Source organism: Diceros bicornis, chromosome 5 (assembly GCF_020826845.1).
Source record: "Diceros bicornis minor isolate mBicDic1 chromosome 5, mDicBic1.mat.cur, whole genome shotgun sequence".
In the NCBI taxonomy this organism is placed as follows: domain Eukaryota; kingdom Metazoa; phylum Chordata; class Mammalia; order Perissodactyla; family Rhinocerotidae; genus Diceros; species Diceros bicornis.
The window spans coordinates 44,530,857-44,544,993 of record NC_080744.1 but is presented as its reverse complement, the minus strand read 5'-3'; positions in this window follow the sequence as shown (position 1 = coordinate 44,544,993).

Here is a 14,137-nt window from a genome sequence, read left to right as displayed (position 1 = left end):
GCTCAGGTCCAGTCAAAGGGGACAGGGGAAACATTTCTGCAATTTCAGTGGAGCAAAATATGAAACTAATTCAAGCATTTGTTACTTATACTCATTTTTGCTTTCAAAACACATTTGAGTAGGCTTTCAATAAAAGACACAGGTACAATAGGTCTGTTAGAACCAGAATAAAGGAACAAGTGTCATACAATGGAAGGCAATTATATCTGTTAATTACAAATATTTTTAACAACAGCTACATTTATGGGAGCTTATTGTGCACATGGTTAAGTGCACTGTTCTAAGCACTTAACTTGTATCATTTCATTTAATTCTCTCAATAACTCTCTGATGGAGGCTCCTATCACTATTTGCATTTTATGATAAGCAACCGAGTGCAATGAGGTTTAGTGACCAGCTCATGGTCATACATCAGTAGTACATACATACAGCAGAGCTGAGCTGGGATTAGAACCCAGATAGTCTAACTCAGGACTTCGGGTAGCCAAAGATAAGGGTCATTGTTTTAGAGTTCCTCAGCCAGGGTGTGAATCCCTGCTCTTCCGCATAGCCAATGACCTTCGTAAGTCACTTCACTTCTTTAAGCTTCAGGTTATTCATCTATGAAATGGGTGTAATGATAGTTGCCTCTCGGGTTTGTGGTGAAGACTGAAAGAGATCCTGTGCAGAGATGTGGAGTACAGTGATGGACAATATGATTATGGGAGACATAGTGCTGTACGCTGTGTGTAACCTTTGTTATCTCCCTGAAATAATACTCTATTAATGTTCTCATAAGCCAATGCTAAATAATCTAATAGTAATTAAATGTTAGATTCTTAGCTATGGAAGCATGGATTTTTTTTTCTCCTTTCTAATGTCATTTGCAAAGGACATCATCTGTCTCTCACACTTTCATTCTGGTGACATTGCTAATATTGTTCCCCTATGGGAATGACAAAACTTTAAAAATTTGGAGGAACATTCCAAGTATTACAACAGGACAAAAGACAGGCAGTGATAGGATGTGAAATAACAACATGGAACAGACTGAGTGTCTGTTTTCCTCACCAAGTATACAAACCCTCCAGAAACCTCATCAAATACAAAAGTAGGATTTAGTTGGTAAGGCCCAACTCCCCTTCACTGTGTGCTTTTGAAATGAGCTCTGCTTTTTGTTAAGCAAGTAAAGAACAAGCTCCCCATCTGAGTGTCCTCAGAACCATAAGAAAGAGTGACATTGTCATTCAGGGCTGCTGACACGAAGCAAAGATGGGGCACCAAAGTCAACCAGCCAGTGATTATGTGGAGGGATGGTGCTGTTACAGGAGCCATTGAGGGGATGTCACCACTGGTCTGAAAACGGGTATGTCACTGTGCCTCAGAAAGACACAACGGTCTCCAACATGCCTCTGCCTAATTACTTGAAAAGCCTTAAATTCAAGCACTTCGTGTGTGTGTGTCTGTGCATGTGTGCCCACATGTGCATGTGCAATGTTTAAGTTAAACAAATGAAACTCAGTGGGCAAAAAAAAAATCATACACCTTCCAGATGAATTCTGTTTCTGCAGACCTCAGTTGTGAGCTGTCTGTTTTGTTCCATCCTGAGCGGTGCTCGACAGTCACAGGGTCAAGCAGGAGCACAGGGGCTCAGGATACACAGCACCCTTCACCTAGTTGGGAAGTAAGTCGTAATTAGACCAGTCCAGGCAGGCCCAAGCTCGAATTACTTGTTAATCTAACAGAGTACTTTCTCTTAGGGAAAAGGAAAGTAAAAATAATCTGCAGTGAAACCCTTGACTCGATGCTTCTACCAAAGGGAGGAGGCCGTGTCACCGGGAGCCTCCTTGTGACTCGTGGGAACTTGCTCAGTTCAGGGTGTTAAATGAGTGTTTCACCTGTTTTTGCCTCTCCTGCTTCTCTCATCTCCTTTTTTCCTCTTTCATACTTACCATTCTTCATTTCATCTTCCTCCTCTTTTCTCTCCATCTTTCTTCCTTCTCTTCTTGCTCTTTCCTTCCTTTTTATGTTCCATTTTTAATTTCTCCTTTTCCTTACTTTTGCAATATTCCCAAATATGTGCTCTGCATCTAGGGGGACCAATTAAGAGGTTGGGGGAGTAATCTGAGGGCTATGGTGAGTGTTTGTGTCACCCCCAAATTCATATGTTGAAAAGCTAATGCCCAACGTGATGGTATTAGGAGGTGGGGCCTCTTGGGAGGTGATTAGGTCACAAGAGTAGGTTTAGGTTATAAGAATGGGATTAGTGTTCTCATCTCATAAAAGAGGCCTCAGAGAGCTGGCTCATCCCTCTTCTACCATGTGAGAAGACAACGAATGAGAGGTTTGCGACCCAGAAGAGGGCCCTCACCCGACCATGTCAGCACCCTGATCTTGGACTTCCAGTCTTCAAAATTGTAAGAAATAAATTTATACTATTTATAAGCTACGCAGTCTATGGTATTTTGTTATAGCAGCCCAAACAGAATGGACATCAAGCTAGCCTGAGATGTAGCCATGATAACCACTTACCAGGTTTGCATTAAACACAGACTCTACTCAAACTAATTCCATTACTTAGGCATGTCATGGCATGTTCCTCAAGGTTAGCATTTATGGTGAGAAGATAAAACACAATGAGGTATAATTTTATCACATCTGGTGACACACATGTATGACTAGGTGAAAACCCAAGAACTCTTCTTTCCTTAAAAGCTTCCCAGTTGCTAGAATTAATACAAATTTATTATAGCTGATGGGTGGGACTCCTAGGTTTTCCAGTTCCTGTAATTCAAAACATCTAAAGTTAAGTGTATTTGTTAGCAGAGGTAGACTTAACTGTGAACCAAAGGCAGAAAAATCATGTCAAAAATTATATTTTAGTAAGAGGCCTAAATGTAACTTGTTCTATTGCCATGAGGTCTCAATTCATAAGAAAAGAGATTGTAGAAAGAACATGGTGATTTCATAAGCTGGAATCACTCTACAAATCTCCCCGGCACTCCTGGATTTCACTGGACTCTGCTTCAGGACTGACAGGGTCCTGTTAGTAGGAGGTGGTCCCCAGAGACTGCCTGCAGCTGAGTGAGTGATGAGTTTTCACCTCCAGCAGGTAAGCTACTGGAAAGATCTGCTGAGCCACTGCGAGGGCTTGGAGAGGTATCTTGGCAGAAAGCAAAGTTTTAAAAGGGTTAGATAGTCTTCTGAGGTTGTACTGGCTTGCCAAAATGCTCCTCCATTTCATCTTAAAAATAATATTTTGATCCCAGCCCATACCATGTTTCTGGCTAAATGTTACACTTGACAAGCTTTATGCAAATTACCGTACAGGATCACGTACTGTTTTCAGCTGATTCCATTTTTAGCAACGTCAGAGGGAAGAAGGAATCTCAGAACAGTGAGTGCATTTGACATGCCTGATACCACTCTCAGAAGGTCAGCTCCACACATGCCTTCTCCACAGACCAGCATTCCCTAGGGATCTTCAAACAGCTCCTTCCTGCATGAAAACCCCACAAGCTCTGCCAAGTTTCCCCTGGCAGTGCCTGAGCCCTCTCCTCCTCCAAGACTAGAAGGAGATTGAAATGGCTTAGCATTTTGGCTGGCTTTGTTCCCCACGGTCCCCACTCCATCAATGATGGAGGCCTGCTCATTTGCAAGTCTCAGCAGTGGAGATAGAGAAAGGGAAAGTAGGGTGACCACTGTGGTTGCAAGCTGTGTGTGTTTGTGTTTGTGTGTGTCTTTGTGAAACTGTGTAAATGTGTGTATTCCCAACCACAGCCCTTTTGGAATTATTTTTGCATAAAGCCACAGAATAGGGTGAATTCTAGTCTTGGGGAAGAAATAAAGGGTTGGAGCATCAACTGTCATAGCTCATATTGGAAACCTTTCATGTGGTAACTGGAAGCTTCCCTTTTTTCTTTCTTTTAGTTTTACTATGAAATATTACATATATACAAAAGAATGAATGTAATGAATATAATATGTGAATGAACATAACATATATTTATATATGCATTCTTATGTGTGTGTATATGTGTATATATGTTTATTATATACAGCATAAAGAAAAATAAATGCACATCCATCTACATAGCATGCAGCTTAAGAAATAAAATAGAAAAAAAAATAGAAGGCTCTCCATATCTTTTCCACATCCCCAGTTGAATTATTCTCCCTTCTTTCTGATGTGTCTAATTGTCTTTTATTTTGTTGTACACTTTGTTACATATGTAAGTATCTCTGAACAAACATTGTTACATCTATGTTTTTACAATTTACGTAAATAAAATAGTACTGTGATTGTCTGCATCTTGCTTTTTCCACTCAATATGATTTTAAGATTCTTCCGTGCTAATCTATGTAGTATACATTATGAATGCATTTGAACGTAGTGTGACTGTAGAGCCTTTTGTGCAATGGCTGCGTCCCAGCTTATTACCCATTCTACTGTTTACGGACACTGAACCCTTTCTGGTTTCTCTGCTAGCATGAGCTGTGGTTCTGAGAGCATTTCTCCTACCTGACTCTTGGCGTACACATGCAAAAATTTCTCTAGGGCACAAAATATGTGTGAAAGGGTAGGGTCATGGGGTAAGCCCACCATCGATTTTACTGCCTAATGCCAAATTGCTTTCCAAGGTGGTTGTACGAATGTACATTCCCATCACAAATATATGAAAGATCAGGCTGTCCTACATGCTCGCCAACATTTGGTGTTGCCAGACTTTAGAACGTGTGCCAATCTGATGTGCATGAAATAGTACATCGTTAGGATTTTAATTTGTGCTTCTCTGGGTACTAATGAGCCTGAACACCTTTTCATATGTTTATTGGCCATTCATATTTCCTTTTTTGAATTCACGCCTTTTGGCTAGTCTTCCTCTGGAATTTTTGTCTTCTACTCATTGATATAAGATCTTTTTTTTTCCTTTAAACTATATTCTGGATACTAACACTTTGTTGTTTTTACCTGTGATAAATGTCTTTTTATTTTCTTTATGAAGCCCTTTGATAAACAGAAGTTTTAAATTTTAATGCAATCAAAATTACCAATTTTTTTTATTATAGTTACCTTTTTCATCTTATTTAAGGAATCATGCCCAACATCAAGATCATCAAAATATTCTATTTTGTCTCATAAAATTTTTCAAGTTTTGTTTTCACACTTAAGTCTTTAATACACCTATAATTGGTTTTTATATGTGGCACAGGAAGGAATCCATATTTTTTTCAAATGGATAATCAAGTGCCTTCCTTCTTTACTGTCTATTGCGTAGACTGCCCCACACTCCCGTCGTATATCAGGTTTCCATATATGTGGCGTGATATGTTATATTCCACTCTGGGTTCTACATTATATTCCATGGGTCTGTTTGCTACACGTGCCAAGATGACGTTCTGAACTATTAAAGCTTTGCAATAAGTCATGACTTTTGTAGTCTCCTTGCCTTGTTATTCTTCCTAGGAGTATAGTGACTATTCTTAACCTTTTGTTCTTCTACATAAATTTTAGGATCAATTTGTCGAGTCACTAAGAACCCTATAAGAATTTCTATTAGAATTTTATCGACTCCGTAAATCAATTTGGAGAGAATGGACGTATTTACAATATTGAGTGTTTGGATCCTTGAACATGCTTCCTTCATTCCTCTATCCCTCTCCCTCTCTCTCTTTTCCTTCCTTCCTTCCTTCCTTCCTTCCTTCCTTCCTTCCTTCCTTCCTTCCTTCCTTCCCTCCTTCTTTCCTTTATTCTTTCCTTCCCTCGTCCCTTCTTCCCTCCCCTCCTCCCTCATTCCCCCCTCATAGACAAACATTCTAATTTGGTTGATGTGAATCTTTTGGTCCATATGTGTTTTTGTAACATATACTTTGCATGTATTGTAATTTTTGTAAATGTTATTGTATAATATCATTTCATACTCTTTTCTTCTCAGTCCTGTTTTTCAGATACTTTTAAGTGCTTATATACATGTCTAGTCAGTTCTTTTTGTGTGTGTGTGAGGAAGATCAGCCCTGTGCTAACATCTGCCAATCCGCCTCTTTTTTTTGCTGAGGAAGACTGGCCCTGGGCTAACATCTATGCCCATCTTCCTCTGCTTTATATGGGATGCCGCCACAGCATGGCCAAGCAGTGCAACAGTGCGTGCCCGGGATCCAAACCTTCGAACCCTGGGCTGCTGCAGCAGAGTGCACGCACTTAACCGCTTGCACCACTGGGCCGTCCCCTCTAGTCAGTTCTTGCTAACTGCTGCATAGAACTCCAACATGTGAAGCCACCTTATTTTACCTATTCACTCCTCTAGTTATGAGTACCCAGATTACCTTCAACTCACTCCACCTCCCTTACACACACACAAACAATGGTTCCATAAACAATCTCGTACAAGTGTGTGTAGGTGAATTTCTTTGGGGGCCATTCACTCAGCGGCAGAAATGCCATGTCATAGAATATGCATATGCTTAACATGACTGCATTCTGACAGATTTTTCTCCAGAATGGCTGCAGTGCATGAGTTTCCAATCCGTATCATTCTGTTGCATTAACTAACTTTCCAATCCTATAGGTATAAGAGGATATTACTTTATTTAATATGCTTTTCCTGATCACTAATGCTTTACGAGTCTCTAGACATACTTATTTGCCTTTTGGGTTTTCTTTTGTGTCAATTTCCTGCTCCAATGTGGTAAACATTTTCCCCTTAGGGTGCTGTTTTTTTCTTATTGATTTATAAGACATTCTTATATATTCTAGATATTAATCCCTTGTCAGTTTTAAACACTCCAAATGTCTTCTTTTCTATCTTATGTCTACCAACTTTCTCCACAGTGTCCTTTGCTGAACAAAAGTTCTTTATTTACTTTCCAGTCTTATTGAGATATAATTGACATATAACTTTGTATTAGTTTTAGGTGTACAACATAATCCTTTTGATATATGTACATATTGTGAAATGCTCACCACAGTAAGTTTAGTTAAAATCCATCACCTCACATAGTTACAATATTTTTTCTTGTGATGAGAAGTAAGATCTTCTCTCTTAGCAACTTTCAAATATACAATACAGTATTATAACTATAGTCACCATGCTGTACATTACATCTTTAGAACTTATTTATCTTATAACTAGAAGTTTGTACCTTTTAACCCTCTTCACTCATTTCCCCCAACCATCACCCCCCAGCTCTGGCAAGCACCAATCTGTTTTCTGTTTCTATGAGTTCAGTTTTTTTGATTCCATATATAAGTGAGATCATACAGTATTTGTCTTTCCCTATCTGACTTATTGTATTTAGTATCATGCCCTAAAGAGTCATCCATGTTGCAAATGGCAGGATTTTGCTCTTTTTTATGACTGAATAATATTCCATTGTATATATCCACCACATTTTATTTGTCCATTCATCTGTAAGTGGACACTTAAGTTGTTTCCATGTCTTGGTTATTGTAAATAATGCTGTAATGAACATGGGGGTGCAAATATCTCTTCGAGAGAGTGATTTTGTTTCCTTCAGATATATACCCAGAAGTGGAATTGCTGGATCATATCGTAGTTCTATTTTGAATTTTTTGAGGAACCTCTATACTGTTCCATAGTGGTTGTACCAATTTACATGTCCACCAACAGTGCACAAGGTTTCCTTTTTCTCCACATCCTTGCCAACAGTTATCTCTTGGCTTTTTGATGGTAGCCATTCTATCAGGTGTCTGGTGATACCTCATCATGATTTTGATTTGCATTTCCCTGGGGATTAGTGATGTTGAGCATGTTCTCATGTACCTGTTAGCCATTTGCATGTCTTCATTGGAAATTGTCTATTCAGTTCCTTTGCCTATTTTTTAATCAAATTGTTTTTTTAAGTGAGTTCTATGGGTTCCTTGTATATATTGGATATTAACCCCTTATCAGATATTTGACTTGCAAATATTTTCTCCTATTCAGTAGGTTGCCTTGTAATTTCGTCGATGGTTTCCTTTGCTGTGCAGAGCTTTATAGTTTGATGTAGTCCTGCTTGTTTATTTTTGCTTTTGTGGTCAAATCCAAAAAATCATCGCCAAGACTATGTCAAGAAGATTACCCCCTACGTTTTCTTGTAGGAGTTTTATGGTTTCTGATCTTACATTCAAGTCTTTAATCTGTTTTGAGTTGTTTTTAGTGTATGGTGTAAGATAGGGGTCTAGTTTAATTCTTTTGCATGTGGCTGTCCAGTGTTCCCAACACAATTTGCTGAAGAGACTATCATTTTCCTATTGTATATTCTTGGCTCCTTTGTTATTAATTAATTGACCATATATACATGGGCTTATTTCTGGGCTCTCTATTCTATTCTATTGGTCTATGTGTCTGTTTTTATGCCAATACCATACTGTTTTGATTACTAGAGCTTTGTAACACAGTTTGAAATCAGGAAGTATGATGTCTCCAGCTTTATTCTTCTTTCTCAAGATTGCTCTGGCTCTTCAGGGTCTTTTGTGGTTCTATACAAAGTTTGGGATTGTTTTCTCTATTTCTTTGAAAAATGTGATTGGAATTTTGATAGAGATTGCATTGAATCTGTAGATTGTTTTGAGTAGGGTGGACATTTTAACAATGTTAATTCTTCCAATCCATGATCATGGAATATCTTTCCATTTATTTGTGTCTTCTTCAACTTCTTTCAGAAGTTCTTTATTTTGATGTAATCAAATCAATCCTCTTTTTTCCTTATGATTTGACTTTTGAAATATGGTCTAGGAAGCCCTTTCCTGTTCCTAAGTGTGGTAGATAGAATAATGGTCCCCAAAGATGTCTATATCCTAATTCCCAGAACATATGAATATGTTACCTCACATGGCAAACAACTTTTCAGATGTGATTAAGTTAAGGATCTTGAGATGGGGAGATTATCCTCAATTATCTGGCTTAGCACAATGTAATCACAAGGGTCTTTATAAGGAAAGAAGGAAGCAGGAGAGTGAGAGTCAAGGAAGGAGATGTAATGACAGAAGCAGAGCTGAGAGAGAGCGAGATTTGAAGGATGCTATGCTGTTGTCTTTGATGTTGGAAGAAGGCACCACAAGCCAAGGAATGCAGGTGGCCTCTAGAAGCTGGAAAAGGCAAGGAAAGGGATTCTACCCTTTCATTGAGGCTCCAGAAGGAACACAGCCCTGCCGGCACCTTTTTTAAGACTTCTGACTATAAATTTGTGTTGTGTAAGCCACTAAATTTGTTACAGCATCAATAGAAAACTAAACTACTAAGTCACAAATTCATTTTTCTGTGTTTCTTTTTAAGAATTTTATAGTGTAACTTTCACAGTTAGATTTTTAATCCATCTATAGTTTACCTATAGTTCTAATCCATCTATAGTAAGTAGTGTTATATAGGGATCCACATTTATTTTCTTTCCTACACTAAATTAGTTTTCCCAGCACCATCTACTAAGTAATATATTCTCTCCCCATTGATTTATGATGCCACTTTGTCATATATGTAATGTTCTCTTATACACGTGGGTCTGTTTCTGGGCTCCCTATTCTGTGCAGTTGGTCCATTTGTCTTTTCTCTATTTATGTAGACCTTCCTTAATGTTATTTAATAAAGTTTTCTAATTTTATTTATGAATTCTTACACATACTTTCTAAGATTTATTCTATTTTGCTATTGCAAATTCCATATTTCAAAATATTTATTGTCATTTTGTTTCTGGTGGAATAAAATGTACCTGCCATTTTGCTAATCACAGTTGTCAACAGTATTTGTCTGTAGATCCATTTTGGTTTTCTATGTAGAAAATCTACCATTTGCAGATGTTTTGATATCTTCTTGCTATCGACTGTGCTGTGTCCCCCTCCCCCTCCAAACATGTATGTTGAAGCTCTAACTCCCAATGTGATGGTATTTGGGGATGGGGTCTTTGGGAGGCAATTTGGTTTAGATGAGGTTATTAAGGGGGGTCCTCATATGGGATTAGTACTCTTATGAGAAGAGACTAGAGAGCTTGCTCTCTCTCTTTCTACCGTGGGAGGACACAGATGGCCATTTGCAGTCCAGGAAACGAGTCCTCACCAGGAACCGAATTGGCTAGCACCTTGATCTTGGACTTCTCAGCCTCCAGAACTGTGAGAAATAAATGTCTGTTGTTTATACCACCCAGTTTATGATATTTTGTTATAGCAGCCCGAGCAGACTAATACACTTCCTTCCGTATATTTCCATCTTCTTTTATCTTGCCTTACTCTTCCAGCTAAGATCACTCGTACATTGTTGAGTAAAAGTAGTAACAGTAGATATCCTCACTTTATTCCTGAAGTTAAATGGAATGCTTCTAATTTTTCACCATTACCATGATTTTTAGTAGACATGCTTTATCAAGTTAAGGAAAATATCTTCAATTCCTATTTTGCTAAAGTTGTCAAATTTTATCAACTGCTTTATCTGCATCTTTTGAGATGACCGTCTGATTTGTCTTCTTTAATTTATTAAATTACATCAATAGATTGAAAATGTTTCAACCTTTTATTTCTTGGATAAACATATATTTTATACATATTCCTATATATTGTATGTTTTTATTTTGATGGACTTGGTTTTCCAAATTTTGGTTTAGGAAGGATTAGTTAATCTATGTTTATTAGTGAGCTTAACCTGCAATTTTATTTTCTCATATTCCTCTTGCTGGTTCTGATATCAAAATGTGTTGGGGGAGTATTACCTCTTTCTCTATTCTCTAGGTCGAAAAGGATGGGTATTATGTGTTCCCTGAAACTTTGGTATAACTCATTTATAAAATTATCTGAACCTGTTATGAGAAGATTTGAAATTACTGATTCAGTTTTTTTTAATGATTATAGGAATAGTCTAACTTTCTTCTTCCTCCCAGGATTGGCAACTTATAACTTTTCTCTGGATATGTATCTATTTTTTCTAAGTTTTCAAACTTATTGGCATTAAGTATTAATAATATTTTCTTATTAAATTTTAATCTATGCTGTATCTGCTGTTATATCCCTCTTTTATTTCTAGCATTTCTTGTGTGTTCTTCCTCTATTTTTTCTTGATTGATTTCCCCATAGGTTTGGTTATTTTATTAATCTTTTTCCAAGAACAGTCTTTTGGAATTGTTGATTCTCTGTATTATATCTTTGTTTTCTATTTCATCTATCCTCCTCACTATGTTATTAGGGATTTTATAATGACTTAAAAAATATCTAACATTTATTGAGAGATTGGCATTGGCCGGGTACCATACTGAAATGCTTACATACATATCTTATACATTATCTTATTTTGTCCTCATGATAACTTTAGGAAGAAGATACTATCGTTACATCTGTTTTACAAATTAGGAAAATCTGTGAAAGTCATAGAGCCACTAAATCGCAAAACTGGAATTCAAATCCAAGCCACATGTACCGTGCTATTACTCTATTTTCTTTGAAATAGAACTCAAATAATAAAGACAATGTTTAACTCCAGGGAATAAATTAGTAATGTTGGGATTTCAGGTATAGTATGAAGCCATAAAAAATTTTTGTTGACTTTGGAGTTGAAAGCTACCGTCAGTTCATGGCTGCTAGCCTCAGCAGTACTTCTCTGCTAAAGATGGCAGAATGAGAGTCTAATTATCATCTGAGTCCTATCCAGGCTTTTTATTTCCAGATATGTTTGAGCCAAAACTAATTGTCAAACATATAATGGATTTCTTTCTACAAAGTATCGAATTGTCTTGTAATAAATGATAATATTTTTTTGAATGTCAGCTTTGAAAAAGCTTGCTTGGAATCAATTTTCAAAGTATTTTCAAACGCTGTGTCTAGTTTTCACACTTCTTATAGCTTCAGCGACCTGTCAGGTAGACAGGACCATTATTATTCCCACCCTAGAGATGCAAACATGAGAAGTTAAATAACCTGCTCAAGGTTACGTACATAGTGAGAGGCAGAATGATTCTCTACCGCAGATTTTCTGACTCCCAGCTTGTTCAGCGCTTTTTTTTTTTTAATTTTTTGTTTATTGCAGTAACATTGTATAAATTTCAGGTGTACATCATTATAGTTCTATTTCTGCATAGATTACATCATGTTCACCACCCAAATACTAATAACAACCCATCACCACACACATGTGCCGAATTATCCCTTTCACCCTCCTCCCTCCCCTCTTCCCTCTGGTAACCACAAATCCAATCTCTGTCTCTATGTGTTTGTTTATTGTTGTTATTATCTACTACTTAATGAGGGAGATCATACGGTATTTGACCTTCTCCCTCTGACTTATTTCACTTTGCATAATACCCTCAATGTCCATCCATGTTGTCACAAATGGCTGGATTTCATCGTTTCTTATGGCTGAGTAGTATTCCATTGTGTATATATACCACATCTTCTTTATTCATTCGTCCCTTGATGGGCACTTAGGTTGCTTCCAAGTCTTGGCTATTGTGAATAACGCTGCAATGAACACGGGTGCATTCACCTTTACGCATTGGTATTTTCAAGTTCTTTGGATAAACACTCAGCAGTGGAATAGCTGGATCATATGGTAGTTCTATCCTTGATTTTTTGAGGAATCTCCATACTGTTTTCCATAGTGGCTGCACCAGTTTGCACTCCCACCAGCAGTGTATGAGAGTTCCCTTCTCTCCACATCCTCTCCAACACATGTTGTTTCCTGTCTTGTTAATTATAGCCATTCTGACGGGCGTGAGGTGATATCTCTTTGTAGTTTTGATTTGCGTTTCCCTGATAGTTAACGATTTTGAACATCTTTTCATGTGTCTGTTGGCCATTAGTATATCTTCTTTGGAGAAATGTCTGTTCAGGTCTTTTGCCCATTTTTTAATTGGGTTGTTAGTTTTTTTGTTGTTGAGATGCATGTGTTCTTTATATATTTTGGAGATTAAGCCCTTATCAGATGTATGGTTTGCAAATATCTTCTCCTAGTTGTTAGGTTGTCTTTTTGTTTTGTTGGTGGTTTCCTTTGCTGTGCAGAAGCTTTTTAGTTTGATGTAGTCCCATTTGTTTATTTTTTCTATTGTTTCTCTTGTCCCGTCAGACATGGTGCTTGAAAATATGTTGCTAAGACCGATGTCGAAGAGTGTATTGCCTATGTTTTCTTCTAGAAGTTTCATAGTTTCAGGTCTTACATTCAAGTCTTTAATCCATTTTGAGTTAATTTTTGTGTATGGTGTAAGGTAAGGGTCTACTTTCATTTTTTTGCATGTGGCTATCCAGTTTTCCCAACACCATTTGTTGAAGAGACTTTCTTTTCTCCATTGTATGTTCTTGGCTTCAATGTCAAAGATTAGCTGTCCATAGATGTGTGGGTTTATTTCTGGGCTTTCGATTCTATTCCATTGATCTGTGTGTCTGTTTTTGTGCCAGTACCATGCTGTTTTGGTTACTATAGTTTTGTAGTATATTTTGAAATCAGGGAGTGTGACACCTCCAGCTTTGTTCTTTTTTCTCAGGATTCCTTTAGCTATTCAGGGTCTTTTGCTGTTCCATATAAATTTTAGGATTCTTTGTTCTATTTCTGTGAAAAATGTTGTTGGAACTTTGATAAGGATTGCATTGAATCTATAGATGGCTTTAGGAAGTATGAACATCTTAACTATGTTAATTCTTCCAATCCAAGAGCATGGACTATCTTTCCATTTCTTTGTGTCTTCTTTGATTTCTTTCAGCAATGTTTTATAGTTTTCCGTGTACAGATCTTTCACCTCTTTGGTTAAGTTTATTCCTAGGTATTTTATTCTTTTTGTTGCAATTGTAAATGGGATTGTACTCTTAATTTCTATTTCTGCTACTTCGTTGTTAGTGTATAGAAATGCAACTGATTTTTGTATGTTGATTTTGCATCCTGCAACTTTACCATATTCGTTTATTACTTCTAAAAGTTTTCTGGTGATTTCTTTAGGGATTTCTGTATATAAAATCATGTCATCTGCAAATAGTGAGAGTTTCACTTCTTCCTTTCCAATTTGGATCCCTTTTATTTCTTTTTCTTGCCTGATTGCTCTGGCTAGGACTTCCAGTACTATGTTAAATAGGAGTGGTGACAGTGGGCATCCTTGTCTGGTTCCTGTTCTTGGAGGGATAGCTTTCAGTCTTTCACCATTGAGGATGATATTAGCTGTGGGTTTGTCATATATGGCCTTTGTTATGTTGAGGTAC